The sequence below is a fragment of the Ischnura elegans genome, chromosome 6, assembly GCF_921293095.1.
Source record: "Ischnura elegans chromosome 6, ioIscEleg1.1, whole genome shotgun sequence".
Classification (NCBI taxonomy): domain Eukaryota; kingdom Metazoa; phylum Arthropoda; class Insecta; order Odonata; family Coenagrionidae; genus Ischnura; species Ischnura elegans.
The window spans coordinates 32,109,857-32,122,839 of NC_060251.1; the positions used below are offsets into that span (position 1 = coordinate 32,109,857).

A 12,983-nucleotide genomic window follows, 5' to 3' on the forward strand; every position below is an offset into this window, starting at 1 on the left:
AAACTTTTGTGATAGCTGCGTTGGCGTATCGATTGAGGTTCCACACAGAAGTTCGACAGAAAAATATCATTGATGGGAACCTGTTATCAAGGCTAACGGCGTTGTTCAGAAGGAAGAAAAGCCTTTACATGTCCGCATTCAGGCATGTGACTAGAAGCGTCAAAGCATTCCCATTGGCACGAAGATAGGTTCCCGGAATACGTCGTACCCTTTCTCACAGATGTGCCTCCGTCCGCAAGTAAATCCCTTTTGGGATGACATAGGGGAACGAACTATGACCATAGTGGATAGGGTAAGTTGGGAGGGCAACATGGGACTGATGACGCGTTCAATTTCGCAATGGTTTAGATATTTCCCCAGCGGGACTCAAGGGCTTAAGTAAACTAACAATAATTAGGCTTCCTTTATGCATACTTGGGTATTTTTGCTTTTAGTTTCTTGCGGAAAGGTCCATTTTTATTCATTAGGATGGATATATTTTAGAGTTTTCGTAACTTTTTCAGTCAACTAAGGAAATTTAAAAAAACGAAGTAAAATTAATAATCAAAATTCAATACGGATTTTAATTTAACATTAAGGTATATTTCACAAGTAGATTATCTTATTTTTACTATACATTTCACGTAAATGCATTCCCACAGGCACAATGAATCGCTATTAAAGGAGCTATTCATCAAAATTTAAAATACCCTGTTTTCTATCGCAGCACACGCCATTCACTTCCGATCCGTGTTACTGATGTGGTAATCAAAATAATGAAGACCAGGATAATGGAGGTACTCAACATATTTTCCTATAGGTTTGAAAATATTAGGCTTTGAAGGGCCAGTGAGTGACTGAATGGAAGGTATACGGGCCACTTCAGGCTTGTGACCTCGAGAAGCGTTAGCATGGAAGTAGTTCATCGGCTTTCGATCATTGGAACATCGCATTTACCGGTATTACTTTATAACACGGAATGGGAATTTTATTACTATTTATTTTATTTGGCGTTTTTGTAGCAAATTTTATTTATTTTGAAATATTTCATTGCTACTTTAGTGAAATTTCTTCATTCAGATTAAAGAAACTTGATATTTTTGCCTGCTTGCGCATTATGTCGGATAAAATTGGTCTCTTAAAATAGGGAGGACAAGGAAAAATGAACAAATTTACATGTATACTCGGCAAAAAATACGTTGAGAAATGTAGTGAACGCTGTCGCTAGGAGTTCGCATAAAACCCCGCATCGACGTGCTGAACCACGCTCTCCCATTCTGGGGAGACTGACGCGGCGCTAAGATAAGCCTTTCGACGTGCGTCAGAGCCATCTTCCTCACCTTGGACAGCGACGGCGTTGTTTGCTCACACGACTCCATTAAGCTTCGCTCTCCAGTATCTCTACGCTCCTTTCGCAAATAGCTGCTTCGCCAGATTTCGAGGTTGCAGTAGCCATCGCTCTTCGAAGCCATTCCGCGGCGAACAGCCAATGTCGATAGCACTCATCGTGCCCGTTTACCCGAATATTTCTCAGAGCGGTAGTCAATACCAAGATACCTTTGATATAAAATTGAGTTTCTGAGTTTATAGTAAAGGCTATTAGTTTTTGTTTATGCTTCGTGTTTATAATTAACTTTTAAACCAAAATGGATTAGTTTAGGCCTTCAATGTACACGGGTAGCTGTTTACTTATTTTAGACATACACATGAGATTTTAAGCGTCGTTATTATAATGAAACCTTAATGTTATTCACACCATAGTATTCCTAATAAGTTGATAGGTAATACCAACAAAAAAAAAAAATGGCTTAAAAATGTTGACGTGTACAATATATCTCCATTCCTCCAACAAATATTTTCTTAGCCACGAGATGCGAGATGGCAATATCCATCGCTTTTCAAAGTCACTAAACAGAGGGCAAAATTGATGTCAATATTCCATTTAAATGAATAATACTTCCCTTAAATATCCCAGAGTTTGAAACATTTTATGACAATATTGAGATAGAGAAATTCAGTATGAAACAGAGTACGTTTCAGAATACAGATTCAGTCTTATAGTTCAGAATATTAAGATGATGGGTGAGCCAGCGGTGCTCGTTTAACTCATTAAAGTCATAGGGGTTCAAATTATGTAAATTAGAGTAGCTAAATGCCACGAAAAAAGCATCATATGAGGATAAAATAACTGATGTTTAAAAATTTAATGCACAGCAGACTTTGTGCTTTTAATTGAGGCAATGGAGAAGTCGTATATACACATCCTCACAAAAGTTACTATCCCACAAACCACACAAACCATCCCCATATGCGAAGGCGTGTGTCGTGGGTGTAAGGATACTTGCCTTTAGCAAAAATAAAAGAATAAGATATATGCATTGAAGATATGCGATTACTGAGTGCCGTCTAGCATTTGTTTAAGACCACTTATTCCTAGCATTTTGTCACCAACACTGAATTAATATTATATTTTTAATAATAAGGATAAATATCACTATGCTAGATTTTCATAAAAGCTCCTAAAATTGTGCAATCATCAATTATTATTCAGCTATTTGCAGACGAAAACCTTATGCACATTAATTCAATTTAATCAAGGTACAACAAAAATCTATCCCAGAACTGTCAAAGAAAAATTAATTAGGTACAAGAAGCAACAATAAAATATTTTATATTAATATAAGTTGTTTAATATTTTTCGCATGACCGCATGCTAGCGAAATAGCAAAATTATCTTCTGTAAAGACTTAGAAAGCATTTCGGCGATTGTAAGGCCTGATAGTGATAATCAACATAAATGAGAATAGTAGAAAAGTTGATGAATTACAAGCAAAATAATTATTATTATAATGTTTCCCTGCTGATAAACTGTATTAAGTCATATAAATATTTTAAATATGTTCAAAATATATCTTGGGCAGAAAATGCAGCAAATATTTGAAAGGTAATTCATTTCATCCAAAATAAAAAAAGTTACCGCCCATAAAGAATCTGAAAAATATGGCTAAATATTTTTAGCATCTTATCACGAACGTATATCTGTGTAATAATTTCTCTGGATCGCGATTTTAATTCAATCCGACGCGGCAAAGCAATGTAAAGAAATTTTCGTTATGAAATGCCGTTTTGAAATCAGCTAAATTGGAGACGCGAATGTTGCAGTGAATTTTGCGTTCTCCTTCGCCCGACGACCAGAAAGCTGATTTCAATCCTTTGTGAATTTCCCGAGACCGAGCGAGCACACGTCCGTACAAAATTTTGGACAAAAAAGGTAAATTCGGGCGAACGACATATGTACGGCGATGAGCGCACTGAATTGATGGACTCACGTGAAGAGCAAGTAAAAGCGAATAAACGCGTTTCCGTGGAAGAGAGATTAAAAATGAAAGAAGAGGAGGAAAGATGGAGTTGCGGGCATGTAGGTATTGAATGTGGTACCGCAGGGACCTAGTTCGGGATCTCTTATGCTTCCGTAATTGCCGAGCCGTTCCCTATGCGCTTCCAAAAGGACTCGCTAGAGGGTGTACGAAGCACAGCGTACCCCCAAGGGAGAATCCATACTCGGCAGTGATAACGCTCGTTAACTCAGAGTGTACCTACTTCTATTTCCATATTTCGCCCTCTCGGAATTTTGATTTGCCGTCCTGGGTTTGATCATCGCTCCGCACTTTGCTTCCGAGCAAGGGATAGCTTAGTGTGGACTAAAATATTCAAAATCCTGAGTCGTGTTCGGAAATGGGGAAAGAAGAGACTTGTAATATTTGTATTTCAAAAGAAGATTAAGGTCTGTGAGTTTTGAAATCAGAGAAAATAACTGAATATAAAAAACCAGAAAAACTAAGGGATACACAGCAGTTTCGGATTTAAATTAAGAGCCTCAGCCATCCGGCCCTCTTCCGTAATCCTTAATTTAAAACTATGGAAAATAAAGGTCACCTTAGGTGCAACGATATTTAATTTGAAGAAGTTTCTTTCGTCTCTATACGCTAAGAAGTATACATTATAGTATACCAAATGTGATGCATTTGCTGCATGTTAAGTAAATTACGTCATGAAAGCATTAATCTCCTTGAAAAAATATAAAGTCACTTAGTTGAAAACTGAATCCTGAAACTGGAAAGGAAAGAGATGGAAAACACTTTAGTTTTAGAATTTTAAATTTTCTTTAAAGTTTTATGTCCGACTCCTAAAATCACTTCTATGCGGTAAATACGAAAGGAATTGTTTCAGATAGAGCAAAAAAGTTTTGGAGAATGAGCACAAATATTGAGCATAAATACCAAACTCTGAATTGTGAGAATTGAGGTATACGCCGAAAGTACCAAATAACCTTTTTTATATAGATAGCACGTATACAGAGTTCATGAACATCCCAATTGGAGGTACATATAAATGAGAAAGTTTTACATCGAAATATCTATTCCAACTGTGTATATAGAAGCATTTAAACTTCGACATTAAAAATTATATTATGTCAAGTAATAAATACTACATTTTTAAACATTTATGTTGTGGTGAAAATATAGAGAGAATGTTTTCTACTCCAAAATTGTCGATGATATCCTTTAAAATATTAACTTATGAACAGAACTAAAATGGAAATAATTTCAGTTCAGGTTTTTATTATTAATACCAATCTTACCTATACAATGTCATACGGCTACAATTAAACAAGCTAAGCACTCGAGTGGATTTGGGAGGCTAGCAAAAACTTCAACTAATGCCAATTATGAAAGACTTAATTTCCTTGCACATGTCTATGTCAGTTTTTTTTCGATGAGTTTAAAATTTTTTGCAGAAGCATATGAAAGAGACACGAATATTTGACGATGACTGCCATCTCAAGCCTTTTTGAGTGATTGAACGGTCTCAAGAGATGCTCTTAAAAGTACATGGCCTCCCATCCTCTCATAATTATGGCCCGAGGCTAGAGCCGAATGGATTAAAAATCTGACGTTAATAATACAGCTCACAATATCATAGAAGCGACGGCTACAAACCCTTTAGAGCGACGGCTACAAACTTAATTAAAACGAGAAGCGCTAAGAAAGGCAATATTCGCCGCCCTTATTTCTAGCAAAGATTCATATTAAAATTTTGCTTTGTAGTGATGCTATTGTCTATAAGGAAGACCTTGAATGCTCCTCATTCCACTTTTATTTACAATCAATTGCCGTCTCTCTAGAATTTAATTATAAATGCAGTTTTTCACAACAAGGCACAAATTCATTCGCTTTACTTAATTTAAAAATGAATAAATTTTTGAGTTATCATTTTTTAGTAATTATTCTATAAGAATACATATAATATTTTCGTTCATAGAAAATTGTATGCCCCTGAGCATACATGCTGATAATTGTATCCAAGGACCTGGTGCTGGGGATTTTAAATATACCAAAACAAATACCAATTCTACCAAAAAAATATATCGTTCATGGGTGACACATATTTCGACTATTAAAATTGTTCCTATTTCTTGGAGTTTTCTAGATAATAAAGAGATAAAGAGTGATTAATGAATAGTGAAGGCCGATCAGAATAAAGAAGTATTTCAATTTATAACACGCCGCAATCAAAACAAGCGACTTCTGAGGCTATCATAAAAAATTAAAAGACAAAAACTGTTGATTAAATCGAATGTATGAAAAATGCAGTTGCTGAAATAAAATATTACTGCGGTGAAGTAATAGTGTATTTAAAACTGATATTGCAGAAGCCTTGCAAGTTAAGGTAAACATAATATGATATTTGTCACAATTACTAAGAAGATTATTATTACTTAAAATGCAACCTTTAGCTAATTAATATACCTCAACAGAAAATAAGACAATTGAGTGGGTTGGAAGCCAAGGGGTACAAGTGATTTCTCTTTTCTATACAGAGTTAGGTAGAGAAATTAGGTATAGAAAACAAACGAGATTAATTAGATACTTAGTAAGGCGTTTGATTTTCTATTCGATGTCAGTACAGAACAGAGACTCACTCATTTCCCTTGGCAACCAGGTTTTTGTGTATTGCTTCTAACAATTAACTTTACCAAACTCTGTTGAGAAAAAAATCACTTGTACCCTTTGACTTCTTACTCACTCAATTACAATAAAAAAATATCCTAATTAAGTTTCCTGTGAATTGTATTTTTTATACTGGCTGTTAGAGGAACATTCCGTAATGTAAAGAGAGCATTTACAAAATTATTTTCGCATTCCCAGGAACTTTTATGCACTTTCCTAACCACCTTTGAGATGAAATACTATGATAAAATTGCTGTTGCACTTCCAAATTGTTTGATTTAAATGCAAATGCCTAATAGAGCTTACTTAAAATCCTAAAGCTAATGCAACATAGTTTTAATACAATTATAAACAGCAATTTTATTTCCAATTTTACAGTAAATTGATTTTTTCATACAAGCTGTCAGATGAAATTTCGAATGCACAGGAAATTTTATGCACTTTCCTAACCTCCTTTGAGATGAAATACTAGGATAGAATTGCTTGTGCGCTTCCAATTTGCTTGACTTAAATGCAAACATATAATAGAGCTAACTTAAAATCCTAAAACTAATGCAATTATAAACAACAACTTTATTTCAAAGTAAATTTGAACGTAGGTTTTCGCAGCGAGAGGCATTGTTGCTAACGGCTTCCGGGTGCAGCTGCGTGTTGCGCTTTGTCGTGCAAGCTTTCGCGACCGTTAAACTGACGAGTTTCGACGTAGTTTCACTTTTCACAAAGGTTCCCATAAAGGAGTCCATAGACATCATAAAAAGGCTCACCAAATTCGGGCTTCCGACGGATTTTCCGAAACTAGCTGATTTCTGTCTGAGGAGCAACTACTTTCTGTGGGACGGAGAATTTTACAAACAAAAGGATGGAGCAGCTATGGGAAGCCCCCTCTCGCCCGTTGTTGCCAACTTATACATGGAGCATTTTGAAGAAGACGCCTTGGCCTCGAGTAAGCTTCGACCATCTTGTTGGATTAGATATGTCGACGATACTTTCGTAATATGGCCACATTGATAAGAGGCGCTGAAAGAATTCGCCGGTCATCTCAACAGCATCCACCCATCCATCCAATTCACCATGGAGATAGAGATGAATGGAGAACTGCCTTTTGTAGACGTACTGGTGCAGAGAGGCATGAACGGATCCCTGAGACACGCTGTCTACAGGAAAGCAACGCACACGGACCGTTACCTCCACGCGCAATCCCACCATCATCCGCAACAGAAAGCATCGGTCATGAAAACGCTCCTTCATAGGGCCAGAGTGGTTTCTGACGATTGCGCTCTGAAGAAAGAAGAGGATCGCGTGAAAGATACCTTCAGACAAAATGGATATTCGGAAGCCTTTATCCATCGCCACGAAAGAATTCCGAATAAACGCCCAGCACAAGACTGCGCGGAGAGAAGGGAGGAAACCAAGCCAGTGCCTATGCGACCATCCCATACGTCGCGGGAATGTCGGAGAGAATTTCTCGTGTGCTGAGGAAAGCAGGCATCGTGACGCGGCACAGAGCGCTAAAGAAGATGAGCGACTTGTTTCCATCCGCTAAGGACCGACTCCATCCCCTCAACGTGGAAGGCGTTTATAGAATCCCGTGCTCATGTGGGAAATCCTACGTTGGGCAGACAGAGCGCTCCGTGGCTTCCCGCATTAAGAAACATAAACGGACGATATTACATCGTGACACCAAGAAGTAGGCTTTAGCGGAGCATGCTTACTTGGAAGATGGGCATCGAATTTTAATCAACGAGACGCAGGTGTTAGCCAAAGAGAAATTTTATCATCGACGACTAATTCGGGAGGCTATTGATATTGAGAAATGCTCCCAGAATTTTAACAGAGTTGACGGCGTTAAACTTAGTCAGACCTGGAAAACTATCGTCCGAAAGAGAAACCGGCGAATATGTTACCAACAAGGTTATTCGCTATAGACGAAGAAGAGTCCACTCGCCGCTCAAGGACAGGGCTGAGAGTTCTGCTGACGTCAGCGCCGCCCTCCTCCCCCACTACTCCGGTGGATGGGGGAGGTGGACGAGTTTATTAATTGAAAACCTATTCCGTATTTTCATTCATCGCCTGATGATGCGCCCTGTAACGGTCGCGAAAGTTTACAGTAAATTGATTTTTTCATACTAACTGTCAGATGAAATTTCGAAATCAGAGGAAATTTTATGCACTTTCCTAACCACCTTTGAGATGAAATACTAGGATAGAATTATTATTTTTGCACTTCCAATTTCTTTGACTTGAATGCAAACGCATAATAGAGCTTGCTTAACAACCTAAAACTAATGCAACATAGTTTTAATACAATTATAAACAGCAATTTTATTCCAAAGTTTATTTTTTCCCTCTTCTTATCTTGACCTTGTTTAATAAATTTTATAATATTTCCTGGAGTTCAGATTAATGTAAAACAAATAGTTTTACATGTAAAAATATTGTATATCGTTGTTATATTTGTATTTTATAATGTTCATATTTTTCCTTTCATAGCCCTGATGATGATTTAAAATAAATCGAAGCGTTGGCTATAACTTGTTTTACATTGACCTAAACTCCAGGAAATATTATAAAATATTTCAAAGTTTGCTGTGAATTAATTCTTTTCATACTAACTGTCAAATGAACATTCTGTAATGCACGGAGAAAATGAAAAAAAAAATTCGAATTCACAGGAACTTTTATGAAATTTCCAAACGGCCTTTCACCAAACTTTCCCCTAGAGTGATGAACTTCCAATGTTTCCCGAGTTCCATAGACTCCGCGGTCTCGTGACTTTTGCCGAACAGTCCGTCGACGAAGGGACTACTTTTATTCAACTCTTCACTCAACGCAGGGCTCTTTGCCTCTCCTCTTTCCCCCTCATCCGTTCCACCTTGCTTCCTCTTCCAATACATTGTTCATACCACAAGGGTACTCAGAAAGTCACCACGAGGCTGAGGTTACGGTAAGATAAAAGGAGAGGAGGGAATGGTCGTTTGAACTTCCTCGGGCTGGAGCGCGAACCAGGTCGAGATCTACCGACCCGAAATGCATGTTATCGCCGAAGTGACGCATAAGAAAAAGGGTTGAATGGAGAAGTTGTATCCAACCGATGGTTCGTTTGGTGAGGCTTCCAAATTCTTAACGGATCAGAGCGTCTCATTACTTCTATTCTCCGATTCACGCGTGTGACAAATTTAACAGAGGTGTCATCGTAAAAGCATGTCCTGTGCTGCAGCCTTCCCAAAGTACTTAAGAAATCTATTTGTCATTATTACAGCTAAGAAATGCTAATTTTTGAAGAATGTGATGCATATAGTGGAATTAAAAAATATCTACCACATTACAATCACATTTCTCCGGTGAGCGATCATGAGCCTTTATCTTGCAAATATATCTATTCTCTGTTGCAAAAAAATACCTTATAAAATATCCGCTAGTTGAAGGAGCAACATATACGAGACAGAGAGAAAATTCTATAATCTTATTCATAATATACGTAGTTAATACAGTAATGTAATCTAAACGCTTGATAAAATTGTTCTAAAATAAATAATGGCGCATCATTTTCTGAGTAAGATTTCAAACTTATAAGTCAAAGTTTTATCAAATGATATCTATGTAGAGTACTTTTTTCCTACTTTACTTTAATTTCCTACTCATAGTGATTGAACCCGGAGATTGCATTAGATAAGAAAATTATTTATTCATAATTACCAAAGAGATCCTTGAAGGCCGAATCAAAGGAAAGACAAACCCTCATTATTACTGAGTCATTTGACACATTTTAGTTCACTGACATACTAAAAATTCGGGTAAATTTACAATTTTCTCAGTATTTTAAGCTAATAGATGAGAGGCAGTCCACGTTAGAACGTTCAATGTACACCTGACTAATGAATTCTCTCATTGACTTATATATATATACCGCTCCTTCAACTTGTGTATTTTATTACAAGGCTATTCGTTTGCAACTTAGTACATACCAACATCTTGGCTAGATAATGACTCATGATCACACGTAAGAGCTGAAAATGCAAAGCCATCAATGCCTATTTCAACATACTTATGTTTTCTTTCCACTCGTGTTTTACTTTACCTTTCTTTTGGTATTATCACAATTAAAATAATTATGTAAATTCAGTATCATGCGTGCACTGTAGTTTCACGGTTTGCTCCAGTATCCTAGTAGGTACTCAACAAGCATTACTGTGAGCGTCGAATTTATGCAACCGTATGTACCCCGGTGCCTCCAAGGCACAATCAAGCAAGGATACAGTGTAGAGAGGTCCGCTACTATGCGACAGTGCTGGAAATTTTAAGTGAATTGCGTTTGCAATGAAAGAAACTTTACCTGTGCTAATTGCCATTATTTCCCATTGAAATTCTGGCATTCTCCAAATATAAATGCTTAGCGATACTAAGGGAATAGATTCTAAATAATTTATGTAAAGTAAATATTTATTTTGTATGGTACCTGGAGAATTCTTGGTCGCACCAAAAAGTGACATAACTTGATGAATTAACCCACGATACAGTTCGCACGAAACTTATGGAGTGGAAGATCACCCCCTTAGACGCAAAAAAAATACATGCAATTTGTTACAGATTTAAAAAATTGTGAACGAAGAAAAGTTGGCCTACTCGCAAAATATTAGAGAAAATATGCCTGCGAGAAAGGTAACGTTGTGTCTTTGCCTACAAAGCAGATAGACGTTTGGGTACGAGTACCACTGAGTTCCTTATAGTTTCCTCCACCCAGGACACCTGTACTGACACTACTATTATCCGCTACGTCTTTTTGACCAAAGATTAAAAATGGCTAAATTCACACGAGAGAGATATCGAGACACGATAGCTTCCTTGTATTTTATTTGATGCCAATGAAGCAATTACTTTATGCCTCATTATCATACATTTCACTATACTTATATTTGTTCACTATACTTACATTTCCGTCATTCCATTGGAGCATTTCCATCCTGAAGTCTCAGCATAATGATAATGAGCCTGGAAGATTTCCTGGAAATGAAGACAAACAAAATTAACTGGAAGTATAATAAATATTCAAAATAATGGTTATCTTTACGGATATGAGACAAGTACTTTTTGATCTCGAGTCGAGTTGAAAACTGCTCGCGAGTGTCAAGTCGGATCGAGTATGACAATTCCTGAAGCAGGCAATACAACAATGTATGCTGAAATTCTTCGTTAAAACTTTCGCGGGTGCTCGTCATTATGAATTAAACTTTTGGGCTATGTCACCGCGTCAATTCTTGGGTGACACCAACGTTTCCCGACCGATGCTGGTCGCGTTTTCAAGGGATTCTGAAGAGTTGAGAATTTAGAATCTTTTATATATGTATCTATGTCAGGTGGCATCGACATTAAAATTAGCCGTACTTTGCAACCCGTAGTGAGAAAAAACAATCGGCAACCCACTCCTTCAACCTCCCGCTCTCCTCCCCCCACAACCTGACACAGATACGTGTATAAAAGATTCCTAATTCCCAACTCTTCATAATCCCTTGAAAAAGCGACCAGCATCTGTCGGGAAACGTCGGGGCCACCCAAGAATTGACGCGGCGACATAGCCCAAAAGTTTTTATTCATAATGTATGCTGAAATATATTTTCTATTTTCCAATGCACTTGTAAATTTTCTATTCTGAATGCTTAGCTTGATGTAAAAAGGAAAAATAATGAGGAAGGCCATTGGCGTTTACAAGTTCCGTAAGCACAATGGAAATGAATTAACCTCTAATATATGCTGTCAATTTAATTAATACATGTATCCAAACTGCTCAGAAGAGCCATAAGTATAGTCATTTGCTCAATTGTAAAAAATATTTTACACGTCAATGAATCATGTAACGTTTTATCTTTTCGAATTCTCATGCAAAAAAGCCAATCGTTCTACATGCTAAGACAGCAGGCTTTGTCGTCTTCATTTTAGTGTTACTGTCAAAAAAATTGTCTTTCGCAACACATTTGTGTGGCTGGACAAGTACATCCTCCCAAATTTGCAGCATTTGGGAAACTTGAGAATTTTTATTTAAAGTTTTTATGTATCTTGAATCTTCATGGAATTTAAGTGGACAAAGCGAACGAACTACAGAACTTTAGCTTTGTAGACCAAAACATTTTAAATTTTTGTTCTTACTTCGTTTCATTAACCATAGCAACTTGCTTGTAAGTTCAAGAAGGTAACTAAAGGTAACAAAAGAATAAGATTGAACGTACGTTATACTCGAAAAGACTGAAAAGGTGACACCAATTCTGACGTCAAACACCGGGAAAAACCGGCATTAGCCGCTGAAACCTAAAAGTCGTATATTTTTTCATAGGAATCTTAACAATTTTACGTGTTCTCTCGCTGTTTGATTAAAGGAAGTATGGTAGGGTAAAAAAGTATCGCATAAGATGGTATGATCGATGCAGCGGTCCACTCCGATTACGCCGCCGGGTCGGAAGACGGTCGGTCGGCTGAACAAAATTTATTCGGCGCTCTCGTCGACGACTACTGTAGTAGTTGACTGCTACTTATAACAAAGCTGACACTATCAGTCCAAGGCATTAGAAAGACTTATCGACTGTCAAAAATGCATAATTACATGAGTTTCATGATACCGCAGATTTCTGAACCTTCTGGCCTCCACAGCACTGTAACCGAAACTATTCTGCTCGACTCCAATTTTCGAGTACTCGCACCTCCTTTGCTATTTTGATAAATAATTTATAAATGGCTCCACAGTAATAAAAATTAAAATAAACATCTAGAAAATACAAAAGACTACAAAAACTTCTGCTGACTATAAAAATAAAGCTACCATTCATTGAAATACCCAAACTCTAACTTCCAAAGCTATTCGCTTAGCATAAGAGCCAAACTTGAAGAAAGGCAACACAGGTTTTCACTGAATTTATTCTGTTATCAGGATAATTTAAAGAAATGACCCGATGAAAATTACGAAGCTATAGCTAATTAAGGTATAGTGGCGGAAAACATTAATGC

General features: G+C 37.1%; 1 long non-coding RNA gene across 1 annotated transcript in view; it reads right to left on the reverse strand.

Annotated features, from left to right (window-relative positions):
* Nucleotides 1-10,991, reverse strand: part of LOC124160659 — a 170,690-nt gene extending 159,699 nt beyond the window's left edge. Inside the window, exon 1 of the long non-coding RNA XR_006865218.1 lies at nucleotides 10,921-10,991. This is a non-coding gene — a long non-coding RNA (uncharacterized LOC124160659). The remainder of the gene's footprint in view (nucleotides 1-10,920) is intronic.
* Nucleotides 10,992-12,983: the final 1,992 nt, after the last annotated feature.